The following is a 19236-nucleotide window of genomic DNA, read 5'->3' as shown; positions in this document are numbered from 1 at the left end:
CTAGTCCACAATGTCACTTGAAATTGCTGGGAAACTGTCCTACAGCCGCCACTACTTTTTCTGATGACCGAGCCTGCAGCTGTCGCATTTCTCGGACAGACGTGTTCTTGCAGGGTAAAGATTCATAATGTAGGTGGTTCACTGCTGACATGTTATTGATGATGATGATCTATGGCAGCCTAACACAGCACTTGTTGGTCCTTCTGCTGCTTGCCCCAGAGGGCTCACCTTGGTGTGTGGGGTTGAACTGAATTAGTTCACAGAGGCCATTAGAAATTGGCGGGAATGCAGCTTTCCACCCTTGTCCACTTGTACTGGTCCGCGGGCAGGTGATATAGCGTCATTATTTATTTTCGTTGGTGTTGTCCTATAGTGGCCCCCTCCAGCATCTGATATATGTTCACCTTGCAAGTTTCTCTCTGACACACTATGGTGACAAACTTTAATGTGACAAAACAACTACCTTGTACACCAAAGAAAACTTCGATTCTTTGTAACACAGCATGTCTGTGTAAAATCGATTACAGATCGAAAACTTACTAGTAGTAGTAGTTTTATTCATCCATAGATCTCTTTTTACAGGGATATACGACATGTCAAAGTATTTACAAGTTCAGACCAGTTTAAAATAAGCTAATTCGTATACACATACATTTACAGACTTCTAGTTAGAGACAATCATCAGATTTACTCCTGATACACAATACCTTTTTTTTTTTACAAATAACTTATTAAATAAAGTAATGCCACACTGTACATTCATATCTGCTGCACACACTATACACACATTATTTCGTAACGCTTCTCTCACTATACACACACACACACACACACACACACACACACACACACACACACACACACACACACACACACTGGTGATCTCTGGGCCATTTTACATACCACATCTTCCCACTTGCTATCCTGAAAAACTGAGTAAGCATCCCTCTATAATAAGTGAGATGTTGAGCTCAGAAAGAGGAAGAGGTGTTAGTGTTGTGCTATGGTTAGCTTGGGCGTAAGTATTTATAGAAAAGGAAAAAAGAAGGAATATAACATACTGTGAAGGTGTTACGTGGAATGTTGGATGTTTTATAATCGTTATTATTATTTATTTATATAACATTTTTTGTACCAAACCCATACTCCGTTTTATCTAAGTAACCCTTCAATGCATAAAATGTATTGCATAATAAGTACTTTTAGCTGCCTTTTTAAATAAGTGTATTTTTTCAATTTCTTTAATCTCTTTTGGTAATTTATTGTATTCCCTGGTAGAAAATGCTGTTTCCAGTTTTATGTTTGTTTTTTCCTTGGTAAAAGTAAGTTCAGTTTAGCTCTTGTTCCATGGTCATGGACAGAACTGTTTGTGCAGTAATAACCAATGCTATTTTTGATGTGTACAGCGAACTGGTAAATGTATTCACATGGTGCAGCTAAATTCACCAGTGTTTAGAACAGATCTTTACAATGAGCTTGACTAATATTTTTGGTTGTTATTATTATTATGGATCTTTTCTGGAGTTTGAAAATTATTTCTATATTTTGTGCATTTGTTCCCCAAAACAGAATGCCATAGCTAAGAATTGAGTGTACAAATGAAAAGTATGTAACTAAAAGACACTGCATGTTACACACAGATGATAGGATTCTAAGGAGATAACATGCTGATGACATTCTGTTTGCAAGTACCTTTGTGTGTTCACACTGGGAATCAATATTCATTCCTAAAAATTTTGCATTTGTTACACAGTCTTAAGAAGTGCCATCTATATTTAATTTAACATTGTTATTTTCCCTCTTCAAACTGAAATTGGTATTACTTGTCTTTATGTTCAATGTCACTTTATTGCTTATTCACTAATCGTAAACTTCCCTGAGAGTTTCTTTTGCTTTCTCTGCAAGAAGTTCTCTTGTTTTCTCATTGACTATAATATTGCTGTCATCAGTGAAGAGAATTTTTTCACCGTGACTAACACTACTGGGAAAGACTTTGATGTATATCAGGAATAGTATTGGTCCTAATATACTACCTTGCAGAACCCCTATATTAATGTATTTTGGTTCTGATAAGTGTTTAACTAAATGTTTAGAGCTACTTGAAGTATGTGTTATCTCTACTCTTTGTACCCTATCTACCGGGTATGATCGAAACCAGTCATTAGCTAACCATCTTGTACCTAATGATTCTACACTACTGGCCATTAAAATTGCTACACCAAGAAGAAATGCAGATGATAAACGGGTATTCATTGGACAAATATATTATACTAGGACTGACATATGATTACCTTTTCACGCAATTTGGGTGCATAGATCCTGAGAAATCAGCACCCTGAACAACCACTTCTGCCCATAATAACGGCCTTGATACACCTGGACATTGAGTCAAATAGAGCTTGGATGGCGTGTACAGGTACAGCTGCCCATGCAGCTTCAACACGATACCACAGTTCATCGAGAGTAGTGATTGGCATATTGTGATGAGCCAGTTGATCGGCCACCATTCACCAGACTTTTCAATTGGTGAGAGATCTGGAGAATGTGTTGGCCAGGGCAGCAGTCGAACATTTTCTGTCTCCAGAAAGGCCCGTACAGGACCTGCAAAATGCGGTCGTGCATTATCATGCTGAAATGTAAGGTTTTGCAGGGATGGAATGAAGGGTAGAGCCACAGGTCGTAGGACATCTGAAATGTAATGTCCACTGTTCGAAGTGCCGTCAATGCAAACAAGAGGTGACTGAGATGTGTAACCAATGGCACCCCATACCATCACGCTGGGTGATACGCCAGTATGGCGATGACAAATACACGCTTCCAATGTGCGTTCACTGCCATGTCGCCAAACATGGATGTGATCATCATGATGTTGTAAACAGAACCTGGATTCATCCGAAAAAATGACGTTTTGCCGGTCATGCACCCAGGTTCGTCATTGAGTACACCATCGCAGGCGCTCCTGTCTGTGATGCAGCGTCAAGGGCAACTGCAGCCATGGTTTCCAAGCTGATAGTCCATGCTGCTGCCAACGTCGTCGAACTGTTCATGTAGATGGTTGTTGTCTTGCAAACGTCCCCCCATCTGTTGACTCAGGGATCGAGACGTGGCTGCACGATCCGTTACAGCCATGTGGATAAGATGTCTCTCATCTCGACTGCTAGTGATACTAGGCCGTTGGGATTCAGCACGGCGTTCCGTATTACCCTCCTGAACCCAAAGATTCCATATTCTGCTAACAGTCATTGGATCTCGACCAACATGAGCAGCAATGTCGCGATACGATAAATCGCAATTGCAATAGGATACAATCCGACCTTTATCGAAGTTCTCAGGATTTATCCTAAAAAAGATCTACTTCTCCTACCCATGACAACAGGTATTTGACAACATGTGGCCTGAGATCCACACCCTATAGTTTCATGAGTCAGCTGTACCAGCCTAGTGAAACCCCATCTGTTGTTAGATCCGATGGGCATTGGAGAAACATGAGCAAAGTTGGCTGTCCTCAGAGCCATCCCTAACCCCACGTTGATTTGCCTTACAGCTCCATCAAGGTGTGGTCGATCATGATGCCAGAACAGCTCAACAAAGTGTACATAGGTGCCATGAGTCAGGGAATCTATCTTGTCCAGGTCACCACCTATGTCATATGCCCCATTCCTGTCCAAACTGTTTCCACCCCACCTACTATCACTACTTGGTCTACTTTTGTAAAGTCCTCACATAAAGACCCTAGGTCCTGTATACATGACTTAGCCCTGCATTTGGCTTGAAGATACTGGTGGCCTGGTACGCTGCCCCTAAACTTTCCTGTATCTGAGGGCCTACAACTCGCCCATGGCTGCTACCTAGTAGCAGAACGTTCTTCTTCCAAAGATTTTGTATATTCCTAGGCTTCTTGGCCTCTGTTGAAGTGTGCTGCACATTTCTTGCTCCTCATTCTACCTGAGGCTCTTCTCCACTTAACTCTGGTAGTGGTAGACACCTGCTTTTGGTGTTGATGATAAAACTATCAGATCGCGTTCTCTTTCTTCCTATCCTCCCGCGTGCTGCCAGTTCCCAGCCACCCTCCTCCCCCCTATCTCTCTTGATCCTTATCAGTTCTTTCCTTGCTTCCTCCAACTGTGTCTGAAGGGTACAGATTTTCCTTTCCTGTTCCCCAATAAAAAAGTTCCTACTGCATTCGCTGCAGTTCCAGGAGAGAGCTTCTTCTGTTCTCCCAACATTCTCCCCACTGCATCCCCTGCAAGAGACAATATTTCCTACAAGATTGGTAACAAATCCCTCTACTCACTACCCTACAACAGCTTCCACATTTCTCACTCGTGTTCAGTTTCGAAAGAATAATTAAGTTTAAAGAATGTTTTAAATTTGTCAAGGAGGCGAATTTGGCAGTGTGTAAACAAAAAGAGGACACAAAGGTCTTATGTGCTGTGGTTTTTGCTTTTGTACTGATTTAGAGATACAATGACAGAAGAATGAAGTTGTAATTACTTTGCTTTTCGAGAATTTACGTTATCAGGTGTGTTTGGTCAGGTTTTTAAAATGTTTATAACTCGGAATATTTAGGCCTAGATCGCGTCTATCTAACTAGTAAACAATAAGAAATGTGTTAGTTAAATACGATTCAGAAATGTTTAATTACACTTTTATTGCGACAGTAGACGCCGATGAAACTAGTAGCTGTCTTTTTTAAACGAATTTTGCACGATCAAGGAAACTTGAATAGTAATTTTTGTGTTTATTTAATGCAAAATTTCGGGTTATATCGCAATTATCGGGACTTCTGCTAAAGAAAAAGTTTTTTCAGGAAAAAGCTCTTCCAGGGTCACTAATATTCTGTTGTGTGACAGGAACGGACACTACAGCAAGGATACAAAATAAAGAAAATTTAAATTTGACACTATTTCCTCTTAAATAAGTTATTTTAGTGGCCGAAGAAAATACCTGTGATCTCACTCGGCGGCCATCTTGGCGCGAGGGTATTGGTGCAGCCTGCATGGTTCTAAGTTTACAATTCAAGATGGCGATCAAAGGTGGTCATCTATGTTATTGTCAACAATATCAGACTCCAAAAAGGCTATCCAAGGTGGTGAACTTGTGGATATGTGGGCAGCTTGTAATGTTGTCAGTCCATAATTTTTGTTCCACTTTCATTCGTCTGGTTCCACCAATTATGCTCAGCACTAAGGCTTACTGGCTGTCAAGTGGTCCCACCACTTGTTCTCTGTACTCCTTAGCGAAAGGCCGATCATCATGCTGTGATGTCACACAAGATCTACCACTCCAGACAAAAAACTCACAAGTTTCTTCATCTCCCAGTACCTGCTGCAACCTACATCCTTCTGTATCTGTTTAGATTCATGGTATAAGGCTTCTTATATACAGGGCGAAGCGAAATTCGTGCACTCACGCTTCGCAGTGCAACTCCTCACATGCCAGCGATAAAAAAACGTCTGTCACAAAATTTCGTTTGATGAGCACATCCGGCCAAAAAAGGACATTAGAGAGTGGCACTCTGGCAATGCTGTAGCCACATGTATGGTAACTGCCTCTGTCAATCAAATGTGCCCTACAGTTGGTGCAGTGGATAGAGTTTTGGCTTAGCATGCAGGAAGTCAATGGGTCGATCCCATTTTTTATTTGGTAAATGTAGTCCAGGTGGTACGGTATCTGGCATCTTAATCGTGAACAGTGATTGCAGCAGTTACACTAGAAAACGTTTGCACTTACGTACTACAAAATGAAAGATTGGTTAGCTTTGAAAGAAGCCCTTTCCATGTCGTGGACGTGAATTTATTTGCACCACTTCATCTACTAGATGCGAAACCTGTTTTCTTTGTACTCTCCTCCAATCGTCTCATAGGTTAGTACCAACTATTATTCTTGCCTCGTTCAGGTCCATTACATTTCGTTAGAGCCATTACCAGTAGCACTAGCAATGTGCTTGGCGAATAATGTCCAAATTCAGTTACTATTGTGTTATCACCATGGTCCTACTAATGGGGTCTTTCAACACTGAGTCTGGTAACTGCATACTGTTTAATATGTATCTTAATGCATTATTATTATTATTAATCTGTTGATGGGATTGTGGAAACATCACGTCTGTTACTATTAGGGAAGCAGGGTAATTCGAAACCGAACATTTCACAATCAGCGATGTCAGTATGAATCATGCAGAACAATATCTGTTAGAGGGGTATGTTTATATTGTATGTGCTGTTTACCAGACAGGGACTAGTTGCAAGCCAAGTAACACGCCCATGACAGACTCCAATTTACATGTTTACACATATCGAACTTTCTCATTGTAAACCTCTAAACCACTGTGGCAGACATATGGCATACACAAACGATGAATATGTGGATATGCTTCTGGTGCTTGGAGTATCTGATAATTGGGCTGGTGCTACTGCTCAGGAATATGCTGCTTGATATCCTTGTCAACACCATCCCCCTTTGGGGGTCACGTTCTCTCCTTCCACCATCATGTGACAGAGGTTGTCCACGAACTCGCCGTACTCCAGCTACTGAGGAAGCTATTCTGGAGATCATACACCAAAAAGCTCAGCAAAGTACACGTAGCGTAGCAAGGAAGCTGTGAGTCTTGCAGTGCACAGTCATTAACGTGCTGCACGAGCATGTGCTGCACCCCTATCATTATGCTTTCATGGAAAACCTGCATCCTGTAGATCGCCATCAGCGGATGAAATTCTGTGAACTGTTCCAACAACAACAGGAAGCCAACAAAGACTTCATGAACACCGTAATATGGTAGAATGAAGCAGCATTCATTCGTGAGTGTGTCTTCAATATGCACAATGCCCACCATTGGTGTGAGGTTAATCTGCACGTCACCTGCGACCATTGATATCAAGTTCGCTTTGGTATAAACGTCTGCTACGGAATATTTGGCCACAGGTGTTTGGGCCCCTACAAGTTGCCTGACCGGTTGGCTGAATCCCTCTCAAACTATCTGCTTGATGTGCTGGAAGATGTACTACTACATGTTTGGCAGAGGATATGGTTCCAACATGGTGGTGCATCTCCACACTCTGGAATTCGTGTGTGACAGTATTTGGACAGAACATTTCCAGGGAAATGGCTTGGATGTGGAGGTCCAGTTGTATGGCCACTGTGTTCAACTCATTTAAATCCCCTGGATTTCTACCTGGGGGGGGGGGGGGGGCACCTGAAGGAGCACATGTACTCTACTCAACCAACGAATGAGGAAGGATTGGTGGCATGTGCTCATGCTGTTCTTGTTACTGTGGACGCAGCTTTGCTGCGAAGGGTCCAGAGCTGTATGATCCAGTGGGCTGTGCAATGTTTGGATGTGCACAGAGGTCGCTTTGAGCATCTGTTGTTCTGAGGACAATGTATTCTATTATGAAGGTCATGTGGTCATTAATATGGACATCATTATTGTCAATTGTTGCTAATGTGCGACATCTGAGCGCTCATATTACATGTAGTATAAATGACAAGTATATGTTATGCTATTTTACTGTGCTATCGTCTTTGGCATCTCGAAATTGATGTTGTTTTTGTAGTTATTCTGTCCTATGACAGGTCATTTGTTTCAACTGTCTATTTTTATTTGTCTAACCACATATTTGTTATGTTTGGCATTACAAAGTTTGCAAATTTAGGATACACGTGACCTCAGAAATGGTGTATATTATGGTATGAAATATCAGAATGAAATTAGCTTACACAAAAAATGCGCCCCAACCCAGGATTTTTTTTGAACAATATGTAAATTTTATTCAGTTCAATGGTATATAGTAGACATAAGATATGTTTTAAAGTCCATTACATTTAGCCTTCAGTTTGCCATTTATGTATTTATTTTTGTTTTACAGCCATTTCTGTGTTAAGTTTGTTTGTTTCATTTCTAATCCATTTTTCGTTTGTATTTAAATTTTTTGTAGAATTTCAGTCTTTCTTTTTATGTATATGTGATGGTAATTGATTTGACCATTTTTAATAATATTTAAGTTTTTGGCAACGATAAATGTCAACAATATTTTCCTAATGTATTAGAAAACATAAAGACCTAGAATTGAGAATTGATTATGTACTTATTATTGACTTGAAGTAAACAGGACAATTGTTGCTTTTGCTTTCATTTTAACTATTCGCAGTGAGGGCATTGATGTAACACTAAACATTAGCAAACACTGCACTCAACAATGAAAGAGAACTTCACAGAAGCGCTTTGACGGTTTTGCTGGGATGGCTGGTAGGGGTGGTGTGGACTGCAGCGGTGAGCGGGGGCGGCGGTGGGCGCTGCTGTAAGCCGCTGTCCTTCCTCAGCTGGTTTCCATCCATTGTGGTTGGGCAGTCGGTGATGTCAGGAGGCTGGCACGGATCTCTTGAAGGCTGCCTCTATGGCGATTCTCAGGAAGTTCGAGAATACTGTTTTGTACTTTTTGGATCTCATGGTTTTATTGTTTTTCTGCCGTAAGTATGAGAGGTATTCCATGACGTATTTTTGGTTCTGTTCTATTACTGCATACACAGTTTGGCGTAAAATCCATGTGGTGGTTTGTGTCTTTGATCTGGGGAATGGTTTTATGTCCAGGATGGTTAATAGTTCCTTGTTTAGCCTTACAGGTGAACTTCTGTTTATCAGTGACAACATAATTTTCCATATCTCCCATATTTGTTTCATTTCTATGCATTGGGAACGATGTTCGAAGCTGTCATTTGCATTACAGGTCTTACATTTTCCTGATGGTCTGTGGTGAACTGCTGCTAACCTTTCATGTGCAGGTACAATGTTGTTTATCACCTTGTACCACATCGATTTGACATTCGTATTGAGCACGCTTGTGTGTAGGTTGAGCCGCACTTGTCTCCAATTGTGCTTGGTTTCCTTTGATTCAATCTTGTTCCGTTTCACTTCTCCTCTCAACTCCGGGTAGAGCTTTTTGGTCGTCCTCGTTCTTGGGTCTTCTGCTATGCCTAGTAAGTAACCTTTTTGGACAAAGTATTCTCTGAGGTGTTTTAGTTTCTAGTGTACTGTTGATATGTTTACTGGTGCTTCTTCTGAGGCTGGCCGATATGTATTTATCAGGGCGTCTGTGAGGCTCTTTGGGTTCTTCTCTGCTATGGCGTTGAAGCAGTGTATGAGCAGTGCGGCGCTTTTTCTGTGGACATCCGTGAGGCCTACTCCTCCTTCATGGATGCCTAGTGTGCATGTGGAGCACTGCACTTTGAAATATTTCCCAGTGCCAGAGGAAGTAATGTATTGCTCCTTCGGTGGATTTTTCTATTTCCTTTAGCGGGTAAGGCACTTTCACGAGGAACCATACTTTGGACAGGAGTTGTTCGTTAATGAGCCTTGCCTTCTGGAAAAGGTCCTCGAACCCTCGACCTCCTGCATGCTAACCCAGAACTCTATTCACTGCACCAACTGATGTGTGCTGACAGAGGTATTTACCATAGATGTCATTACAGTGTGAAAGACGTATACATTGCCGGCGATGGGCGAGGCATGACAGAATCTCTGACCAGAGAGTAGTTTATCGTTAGCTGTTGCTAGTCTGCGCTTGACCGCACGAGTCGACAGTAGTAGTGGTGAGTCGACAGTTGTAGTGGTGAGTCGACAGTAGTAGTCAGTCCGTGCTAGTCCGTGCTAGTCGGTGGGAGTCGGCATGCGTCGGCTGTGTGATCTGCTCGCGACTCTGGTCAGGACTCTGGAGGATGAGTATTGTTGTAGAAGGTAAAGAAGCAGCCTTGCGCATATTTAATAATGTATGTTAATTGTAATTTAATTTGTTCAAAGAAATGCCCCAATAATAATTTTTATAATATAAAGCAACCCTTTTAAAGAAAAGCATTCATTTCAATTTAAAGAATATTTCAAATGCATGATCATTCCTTTCAATAATAAAAAAAAATATACGCCAGCATTGCACGAAGCTGTGTCAAAAAATTTGAACTTAAGAGCAGATATAATTGCGGTTTTTATTGAGGTAAGAATTTTTGGTTTTTTATCCAGAATACAGGGCCAAAGGGCAGCGCTGCTGTCCTCATAAAATTTATCAGGTTACTAAGCTTTTTTATTATTTTTGGCATTTAGGAATTTTTCTATTCCGAACTTGACATTAAATGAGAAAAGAATTTTGTGGGAGTATTAAGTGTGAATGCCTTCTTTGCACAGAGACTATAAATGGGAGCCAATTTTGTTCAGAGGTTACATTAAAATCAATTTTGTTCAGAGGTTACAATATTTAAAAATTCATTTTAATTGTAAGTTATTATATTTTGTGGGAAGGTTACTCTTGGCTCACATTTGCACATTCACATTTTTTGTGGGGAGGTTACTGCCACACTTTAAGATTTTCTGCTGGATGTACTCGCTGGACGAAATTTTGTGACAGACTTTTTTATATCGTTGGCGTGGTAGTAGTCACGCTGCAAAGCCTGAGTGCGCGAATTTCGCTTCACCCTGTATACTCCAAAATTCAAGATGACAACATATCATATGGCATACTGTTGATGCTATATATACCCACCCGATAATATTGCTTATACCATGTGATACAGGTAAACCATGCAAAATGTCTGTGAAAGGAGGGTGGCCTGAACCAAGAAGAACCCGGCACTGTTCACAAAAAAGATTGTTATTAACCGATGAAAAGAAATCGGTAAACAAACGTTTTTAATTGTGACAATTTCGAGTCTATTGAAAGAGAAAATATAGATGTTTTTGAAATTATTTTCTTTGTAGATCAAAACACAATGGAAAAAGATGAAGAGACTCTATGTATTTCCTTTTAAATATTGTTTGATGTGTTTGTATGTATAAAGTTTCTCTAGCAAATAAGTGTCAATGTTTTAAAATGTTTGAATGACACTTTTCTGATTGTTTTACCTCTCAGCAGTTTTCCATGCAATTTTTTGTCAAGAACAGTAGTTGACAATTTTATTCTTGTCATTAGTCATTAACAGATTTTATCATTGCTAGATCCTTAATTATGAAACTATGTTTCGACTTCCTGTATCGTTCATGGTTTGACACTGTGCTAAGTGATGTGGCATTCTATGTATTGTAAATAAATCACAATTTCCTGGTGACACCACCTTCTGTTCTGTTCCATTGACAGCTAGTGTGATTCGATATTTGTCCTGCTGTAATACTTATAAAATAGATACTGTTGTGTTCCCATGGCATTTATTTTCCTGCATTACCTGAGATTTTAGACTTTCATTTAAGTAATTGCTTCAGGATCTATAGACACTGGGAATGAATTTGTCAAAGCAGCTCATCAAAAGTATATACTTGTTTGATAAAACTGATTCCTTCAGTATATGGAGGAAACTTTTAACGAAGTTCTTCTTAAATGAGCGACTGTGTAATAGCACCACACACCACTTGATGGTCTTATATTTAATGCATCACAGAATGCTACCATATCTTTTACTCAAAGGTGTTGTCATTTATTCCCTGTAGAAATAAGCATTTACAGGAGGGTTGGGATATGATGAGTGGAATCTGAAATCATGCTTATGTTTTAAGCATCCAAGTAATCTGCCTATAACAAGTACTGAGAGGAAAATTATTAATTCTCTGGGATTTTTTGTGTCAGCTATAAAATTTAGTTCTTGTATCATGACACACTCCGAAACTGACCAACTTATTTATATGAAAAATGGGAGATTTAGTGTCTTGGTCTCTCCTCCCCCTGCTAAGAAATGTTAATAGTAGACTTGCTTTTCTATATGTACATTCCACACGTCCTGCCATATTTGATTTCAGTACAATGATCCATTTTCGTTCATCATAATTTTGGAGACTTCTTAAAATTCCATTCGTGTGCATAGAACCTCAAAAATAGAAATGATTTGTTCTTGTGTGATGTCACGTCTTATAAGTACTCTTCTTACAGTGTAAAACGGACTTGTTTTGTAGATGCAGCGAGACGTAGATTTTGGAAATCACCGAAGTGAAGACGCCTTATTTCGTAAAGTCTGCTGTTATAATGGAATTTTTTGATGTTCCGTCTCGTTGCGTGTATTGTCAATCGACCTGCACGGAGCCGTTAGTTTGACTCTTTGGTAATTGGTGTGGAGTATCTGTAAGATAAGGCTCTGCGTCCGGTTTCATCGCTTGGACGTAACTTCCGTTCTTCGTGTTGGTGACGGCGTGTTGGGCGATAGGAAGAAAAGATGGTGAGTAATTTGCTTGCTGTAACGGTAAAATATTGCAGTTACAATTACGTATGGTTCTTTATATGCGAAATTACTGTTTTCTTTTTAGTCGGCCCACAAAACTTTCATCATTAAAAGGAAGCTTGCGAAAAAGCTGAAACAAAATAGACCTATTCCACAGTGGGTGAGGATGCGAACAGATAATACCATACGGTAAGTTACAGTTCTCTACTATTTTATGATCTAAAGTGAGATTCCTGTTGTTTTACCGACCTATCAGTCTGTACATTACGTTTCCGCACATGTTGTCGTGGGATATGTTGCACGTGTCGCAGAATCATGTGAAGTAATAATATATTGTCTGCTTATGGTAGTGTAAATTTACGGATGTAAATTTTGCATTTCAGTAATGGCATGGTTTTTTAAATTATGCGTCTGGCTTCAGTTTATATTACTCTACTGCAGAGCCAGAGGTCCCTCCCCCCCCCCCCCTTTTCCCCCTCACTAACATTCTTCCAAATCAAGGCTGTTGTAAGGATTGTAAAAGGTATTGATTCGTAGATTTGCTACAAGCGTTTTTGCTTTAATGTATAGGGAAATACCGCCTTTGGTGGTATTTTCACTATTATGTTTGATAAGAACTCTTTTGGGAATGGGAATATAACAGTGACAAAGCGGAAATTAAGTTTTTACGAAATAGTTTCTGTGAAATTTTTAGGGAAGTATTACAGCGTCGGGGGGGGGGGGCAAACAGTGTTGGGAGCTGCTTTTCAACAAATGATTGAACTTGTCCAGTGATTCGGACAATAATTTGTCTCTGTGCTTGAGCCACCATATTCTGTGGAGAGTAATTGTACATCACTCAAGACAAAATATTTGTATTTTGGATCAATACTGTGATACTGTATTCTAGTAATAACTTCAAAACAGATTGTGTTCCTGCTTCTAGCTCAGTTTAGAGATCTTGCTAAAGATGTGCTGTAATACTTTTGCAAACACAGATGTTAAAGTGGTACACAGGAACTTGATAAATTAGCAACTGACTAAATACGTCTCACCTTACGGTCAATGCCACAAGTGGGCATTACAGAAGTGTCAGGTTCCACCTGCCTGTTTGACCCATGTCATCAATCTGGTGGAAACTGCTACTTCCAGTGTATACAAAACTGCAATGACATCTCTACACACACACGCCAGTAAACATTCACAAAGATTAGTCTCACTTTGACAAGAAAATGAATTTAATGGGACAACTGCAGAAAATGTGGGGAGGGGGGAGATTTAAGAGAGGGACAAGCTCTGTATACAAAACTAAAACACTGCACCATCCCAAAAAATATCTCAAAAACTTAGTGTTCTGCTACACCAACAAAACCACAGGAATCGGTTGTTAGTTGACCTGTATAGTCAAACTGCAGTGACAGATACCAGAAAACCAACACATGCAACTCTGAAGAGGAATTGCAATTTTCCCTTGACATATAGAGTTAATCAGCAGCTATTGATACCAAAAAACCAACACCTACAGCTATGAAAAACTGAACCAAACAACTCAATAACCCATGTTCCCTACATCAATTGAAACACCACACACAATGAATGTACAACACACAAAACATCACAATTACTATAGAATAAAGCCAAAACAAAAATCAACAACAATAGCCTCCGAAATATGACCTAGGTTGGCCACCACACGGTAGCTCATTTGCATCGGAGCTTGTCAACTTTGTTGCCACAAATGATACCTAACATTAGACTGAACATATGTAGAAACTGTATGGCAGGCAGTCATATCACTGCCCATCTTGGAATGTAATGATGCTCGTGAATTTCACTGTCATATACACACCTAACATAAAGCAATAAACTAATGCTATTTAGTAAAAAGACATATTAAGCTGATGGCTGTGTACAGAATATAGGTTGACTCTTGCACAGAAGATTACAGCAACCAGCCACTTTTTACATTGCTATTTATTTAAAAAAAAGTGCTGTTACCAGTTTTGAACACAGGTTCATCTTCAGATGGCTACGTCACATTTTACATTATATTTCGTATTTTGGCATTGTTATGGTTGTGTGCATACCTCAATGTGATGAAACTGTGTGTGTGTGTGTGTGTGTGTGTGTGTGTGTGCGCGTGCGTGCGTGCGTGTGTGCGCGCGTGCTTTTGCAGTAACTCTTTACTGATACTATTAGTATAAATAACAGTGAAAAGCACTTGGCATCACAATTAAATTTTTGTCTTCTCTTAAAGATGAGTAGATTGAATAAAAGTCAAATTTGACAAACTTCAAAGTCCTTGGATTGTGGGTTGTGTGGACATAGATAGGTAGTACATGGCTGCCAAAAGTTTTACAGAAATGTTAAATCTGTAGTATACTACAAATGGCAGGGTTGACTAAGAATTATTCCAGTGATATCACTGCACCTGCACCTAATCTCTAGTATTTCAGACTATATCAAATTTCCTTTGCAATATTGGAAGTATGAAGATTGCACTTTTGTTATGTAATGGTGCTGCAGCAGATAACAATATCTGCTAGATTTTTGCAGTATTTATTCACAGGCAGCTGTTGTGACAATTGTGGTTTGTCTGCATTAACTGATGCATATTATTTCTGTCCAATGAATTCTTTTACAGTGCATCATACAGTTTTTGGTGTTGCAAGATAAGCAATCTGTAGTGGAATGTAATATAATGTAAAACGTGAAAGTTGTCTGAACTTGAACCTATCAGCTTGAAACTGGTAATGGTGCTGGCTAAAGAAATAGAGCATTGTAAAGTGACTGGTTGCTGTAATCTTCTGTGTAAGTCAACCTATAATAAAAAATTCACTTTTTGCACAGTGAACACCAAACTAATCAGACCTAACAAACACCACATACCTGACCAAAAAAATTTCTAACTTACTGAAAACATTTCCACAACCTGTTACTGCACCAACTATCTAAACTCAAAAGCACATTAGCATGATGACAACCAAGACTCAAATATACCCAGTATCACATGTTAAACTTTGGCACATCCTCATCCACTGCCAGACCACCATCAAACACATCTACAAACACAACCAACTCCCTCTGCTCTGTAATGATGTCACACACCCCAACACCATTATGTCATTGGTAAGAGCAGACAGGTGGAATAACACTTCTGTTGACCTGGAAATTTGGAGTCTTCGTGTATGAACGGATGGAAACTGCTGAAAAATTACACAAATTGTCAAATAGAGGGAAATCTGGTGGCAGGTTGAGGTTTCTGGGGGGTTTACATTACTTAAGTAGTAATTTGGTTTGGAATAAATTTTAAAAATGTTTCCCCTACAGTTGTCAGTTCAGATTCCAGAGGATGTTAATGATGTACTACCTCATACAGCATTACACCTAGTAAAGCACTGCTGTTCAAACATTCAGGTAGATTACATTGATAAGTAGCTTAACCCGTTTCCACAGTTTTGCAATAAAATTCTACTCAGAACTGTAATAATGGCCTGAGTTGAAGCAAAGTTCCTGCAGGTGCTGAGATTTCGGAATGTCAATTCTTGCTCATGTCGGGTATTAAGTAGCATAAATTTGTTACTCAGAATGGTCAAAAGGTAGAAACTTGTGTAGTACATAGTTCCATTTGTAGTGCCTGGTAAAGCCTGTCCAGTAACTTAAAAATCAGGGTTTTTAGCTTTTTATCAAACAAGATTTAGCTGGAATCAAAGGTTGAATGTTGGACAATCACAGTAAAAAACACCCAAGTTTTGCAAAGGCTTAATGTAATCGCTAGGTTAAAATAGTCGAAACACCAGGCTGGAATACAAACAATGTAGGGATAGATAGATATTGCTTCTCACAGTCAAGGTGACATTTCAAGTTGAAGATAGGCTTAATCAAGACACATGCAAGCTTTTGGCCACAACCTTTGTCAGAAAAACACACTCCATTAACAAGAGCAAGCACACTTCACATAAATGACTACAAACTCTAGCAGGTCAGATTAGTATTAGCTCTGCTTCTAGAGTTGGTCATGTGTGTGTGAGGTGTGCTTGCTTGTATGAATATGGTGTTTTCTTTTCTGATGAATGCTGTTGCTGAAAGCTTTGTCAGTGTCTTTTTAGTTGTGTGTGTCTGAAACATAACATGTCATCTTTACAGTAAGTAGTGATATTTTTCCTACATTGTGTAAATATTTAGGTTAATTATAGAAAATGAACTCCTTAACATTGGCAAATGCATGGCTGAGTTTTAAAGATAATTTTTTCATTACATCAAGGGATTTGATAAAACCTTTCCTTGTTCATAAATGCCCTCAATTTATTGAAGTAGAGATCTGAATTTCATACAGATAACTCCTTGGAGTAATCCTAGTATCAATTTTGATCAGTCAGAGCTGTACCTATGAATGTTGAATTTTGCTGGCCATCTGTCCAGGATCACTAAAAGTTGCTGACATACATGTTAAAATAAAATGACTAATTGGCTGCAACACCCAGAAACTTGCCAAAACTGATTTAGAGTTCATATGTAAATTTGCAACACCCTGCTGTTAAACCTTTGTAAAACAATGAATTCGTGGTAGAATATTATTTCCCTAATATGTACACTCTGTCAGTCCAAAAGTTGACTGATTGTATTCCTGATGTATTATGGATGTCAGTTTAGTAACTGGGTTATTCCGTGTAAAGTTAATATTTTGGTGGTGGATTCTAAAGTGACCATTTCAGTATTGTCATAATTGAGACATGGATACCTACAGTTCGTTGGAACAGTGAAACTGACAAATAGCACCAACTCTAACCATGTTTGAGAAATTTGGGTTTGAAGGCTCAAGGATGTGTACTCCATCATTAGTTGAGCACCAATGTCTTTATATTCAGAGATCTACTGCTTAGTACTGAGCTGACCTCAGTTTTTATGCATAGTGTGTAGCCCACTAAGTGGATGTAATATAAAAGGATACCTCATTGAGGTTTGTAACGAAAAAGTGTTGAAACATGCAATTTTTCAGGTTGTTCTTCATTAAAGACTTTTTAAAAATCATTGTAACTTTGAACAATTAAACAATACAGATCTCAGCTTTTGCAGTAACTCTTTACTGATACTATTAGTATAAATAACAGTGAAAAGCACTTGGCATCACAATTAAATTTTTGTCTTCTCTTAAAGATGAGTAGATTGAATAAAAGTCAAATTTGACAAACTTCAAAGTCCTTGGATTGTGGGTTATGTGGACATAGATAGGTAGTACATGGCTGCCAAAAGTTTTACAGAAATGTTAAATCTGTAGTATACTACAAATGGCAGGGTTGACTAAGAATTATTCCAGTGATATCACTGCACCTGCACCTAATCTCTAGTATTTCAGACTATATCAAATTTCCTTTGCAATATTGGAAGTATGAAGATTGCACTTTTGTTATGTAATGGTGCTGCAGCAGATAACAATATCTGCTAGATTTTTGCAGTATTTATTCACAGGCAGCTGTTGTGACAATTGTGGTTTGTCTGCATTAACTGATGCATATTATTTCTGTCCAATGAATTCTTTTACAGTGCCCTTCCCAGGTCATTGAATACACAGATGTATAAAATAGCTTATATTGTTGGTACAAAGTATAGGTTTTTCAGCAAGGTCTTGTAATCTTGATTATTTGGATACCAGTCCTACCCCCCTGCGGGTTCGGGGGTTAGAGTAGGCTCACGGTATTCCTGTCTGTTGTAAGAGGTGACTAAAAGGAGTCTCAAATGTTTCGGCCTGTATGTGATGGTCCCCTCTCGGGTTTGACCTCCATATTTCCAAATTCTTCCAAAGAGTGAGCCAATTGGGGAAGGGCACCTTACTGGTACATTGTTCCATCATGCATTGAGACCTTTAGCCAGCTTTCTCATTGTCGCATTGCCGTCCTGCTTGTTCTCCATCTCTTGGGCGAGGATAGATTCCTGGGTGCGATTTCCACCATGCACTGTGCAGTGTTGCTTTTGGTGGAGATGACTTCTTTGCACCTAATATCCAGCATGGTAGCCAGCCCAATGTGGTGGGGCGTCCATGTACCATGTTGGTTGTAGCCCCCTGACAACACAGGGATCACTCTGCTGATGCGTGCGCCGTTAATTCCCCACGTATGCCAAGGAGTAGATGCCTATCTCCCTGGGGCATCTGGACTCTGGCAATGGCCATCCTGCCAGGTGGCCCTTGCTGAGTATGGGGGAAGGATGATGCCCGGCATTGGCGTAAGTGCCCACAAGCAACTGGTTGTAGGGCTTTGCGATCCTCCTTCGTCCCAGAGACTGAATCAGTGAAGCCCTCCCAGCCAGTGAAACCCAAGGAGCAGTGAGAAAAGTCCAAGAAGACCTCTTAAGACGAAGGAACTTGCAGTGTCACCCACCCCACTGCAACCTACAAGCTCTGTGTCAGAAGGCGAAATAGAGATTCTGGCATTCACCGGACTCTGACACAATGGATGTCACTCGCACAGGTACTCAGTGGCAGCAGGTGACCCAGTGGCGTAATCTGCCTCCTCGGTCCCTTCACGCATTTCTCAGCTGTGAGCAATGTCATCCTTCAGTGGAAGTGCAGTGGTTTTTTCCACCATCTTGCTGAGCTCTGACAAATTCTGTCTTCACCTTTTCCTCTGCATTGCTCTTCAGGAAACTTGGTTTCCGGCGATGCAAACCCCTGCTCTCTGTGGCTATCGTGGTTATTATAAGAACCGGGCAGCTTATGCGAGAGTATCTGGTGGCGTCTGTATCTACGTCTTTCTCTCTTCAGTGTCTGTCCCCAACAAACACCTTTAGAGGCTGGTGATGTCCCGCAGCATGCCCTGGCTGTGCTGATAGCCCAATTGCCACCACCTTTTCTGTTACTGGGTGACTTTAACGCCCATAACCCTGTGTGGGGTGGATTAGTGGCAACAGGCCTAGGCAGCATCGTTAAGCAAGTATTGGCACAGCTCGACCTTTTTCTTTTAAATAATGGCGCCATCACACATTTCAGTGTGGCGCATGGCACGTACTCAGCCATCGACCTTTGTCTGCAGCCCTAGCCTATTATCATCAGTCCAATAACACCAGTGATGC

General features: G+C 40.1%; 1 long non-coding RNA gene across 1 annotated transcript; it reads left to right on the top strand.

The window, feature by feature from the left end:
• The first annotated feature begins 11974 nt into the window (after positions 1–11974).
• Positions 11975–12381, top strand: LOC126175234 (uncharacterized). The gene is made up of 2 exons (XR_007535545.1): positions 11975–12186; positions 12275–12381. It is a non-coding gene; the product is annotated as an uncharacterized LOC126175234 (long non-coding RNA).
• The last annotated feature ends 6855 nt before the right edge of the window (positions 12382–19236 follow it).

This window comes from Schistocerca cancellata, chromosome 3 (assembly GCF_023864275.1).
Source record: "Schistocerca cancellata isolate TAMUIC-IGC-003103 chromosome 3, iqSchCanc2.1, whole genome shotgun sequence".
NCBI classification, from domain to species: domain Eukaryota; kingdom Metazoa; phylum Arthropoda; class Insecta; order Orthoptera; family Acrididae; genus Schistocerca; species Schistocerca cancellata.
The sequence above is the reverse complement of the archived record's forward strand: the minus strand, read 5'-3'. Positions and strand labels throughout refer to the sequence as shown.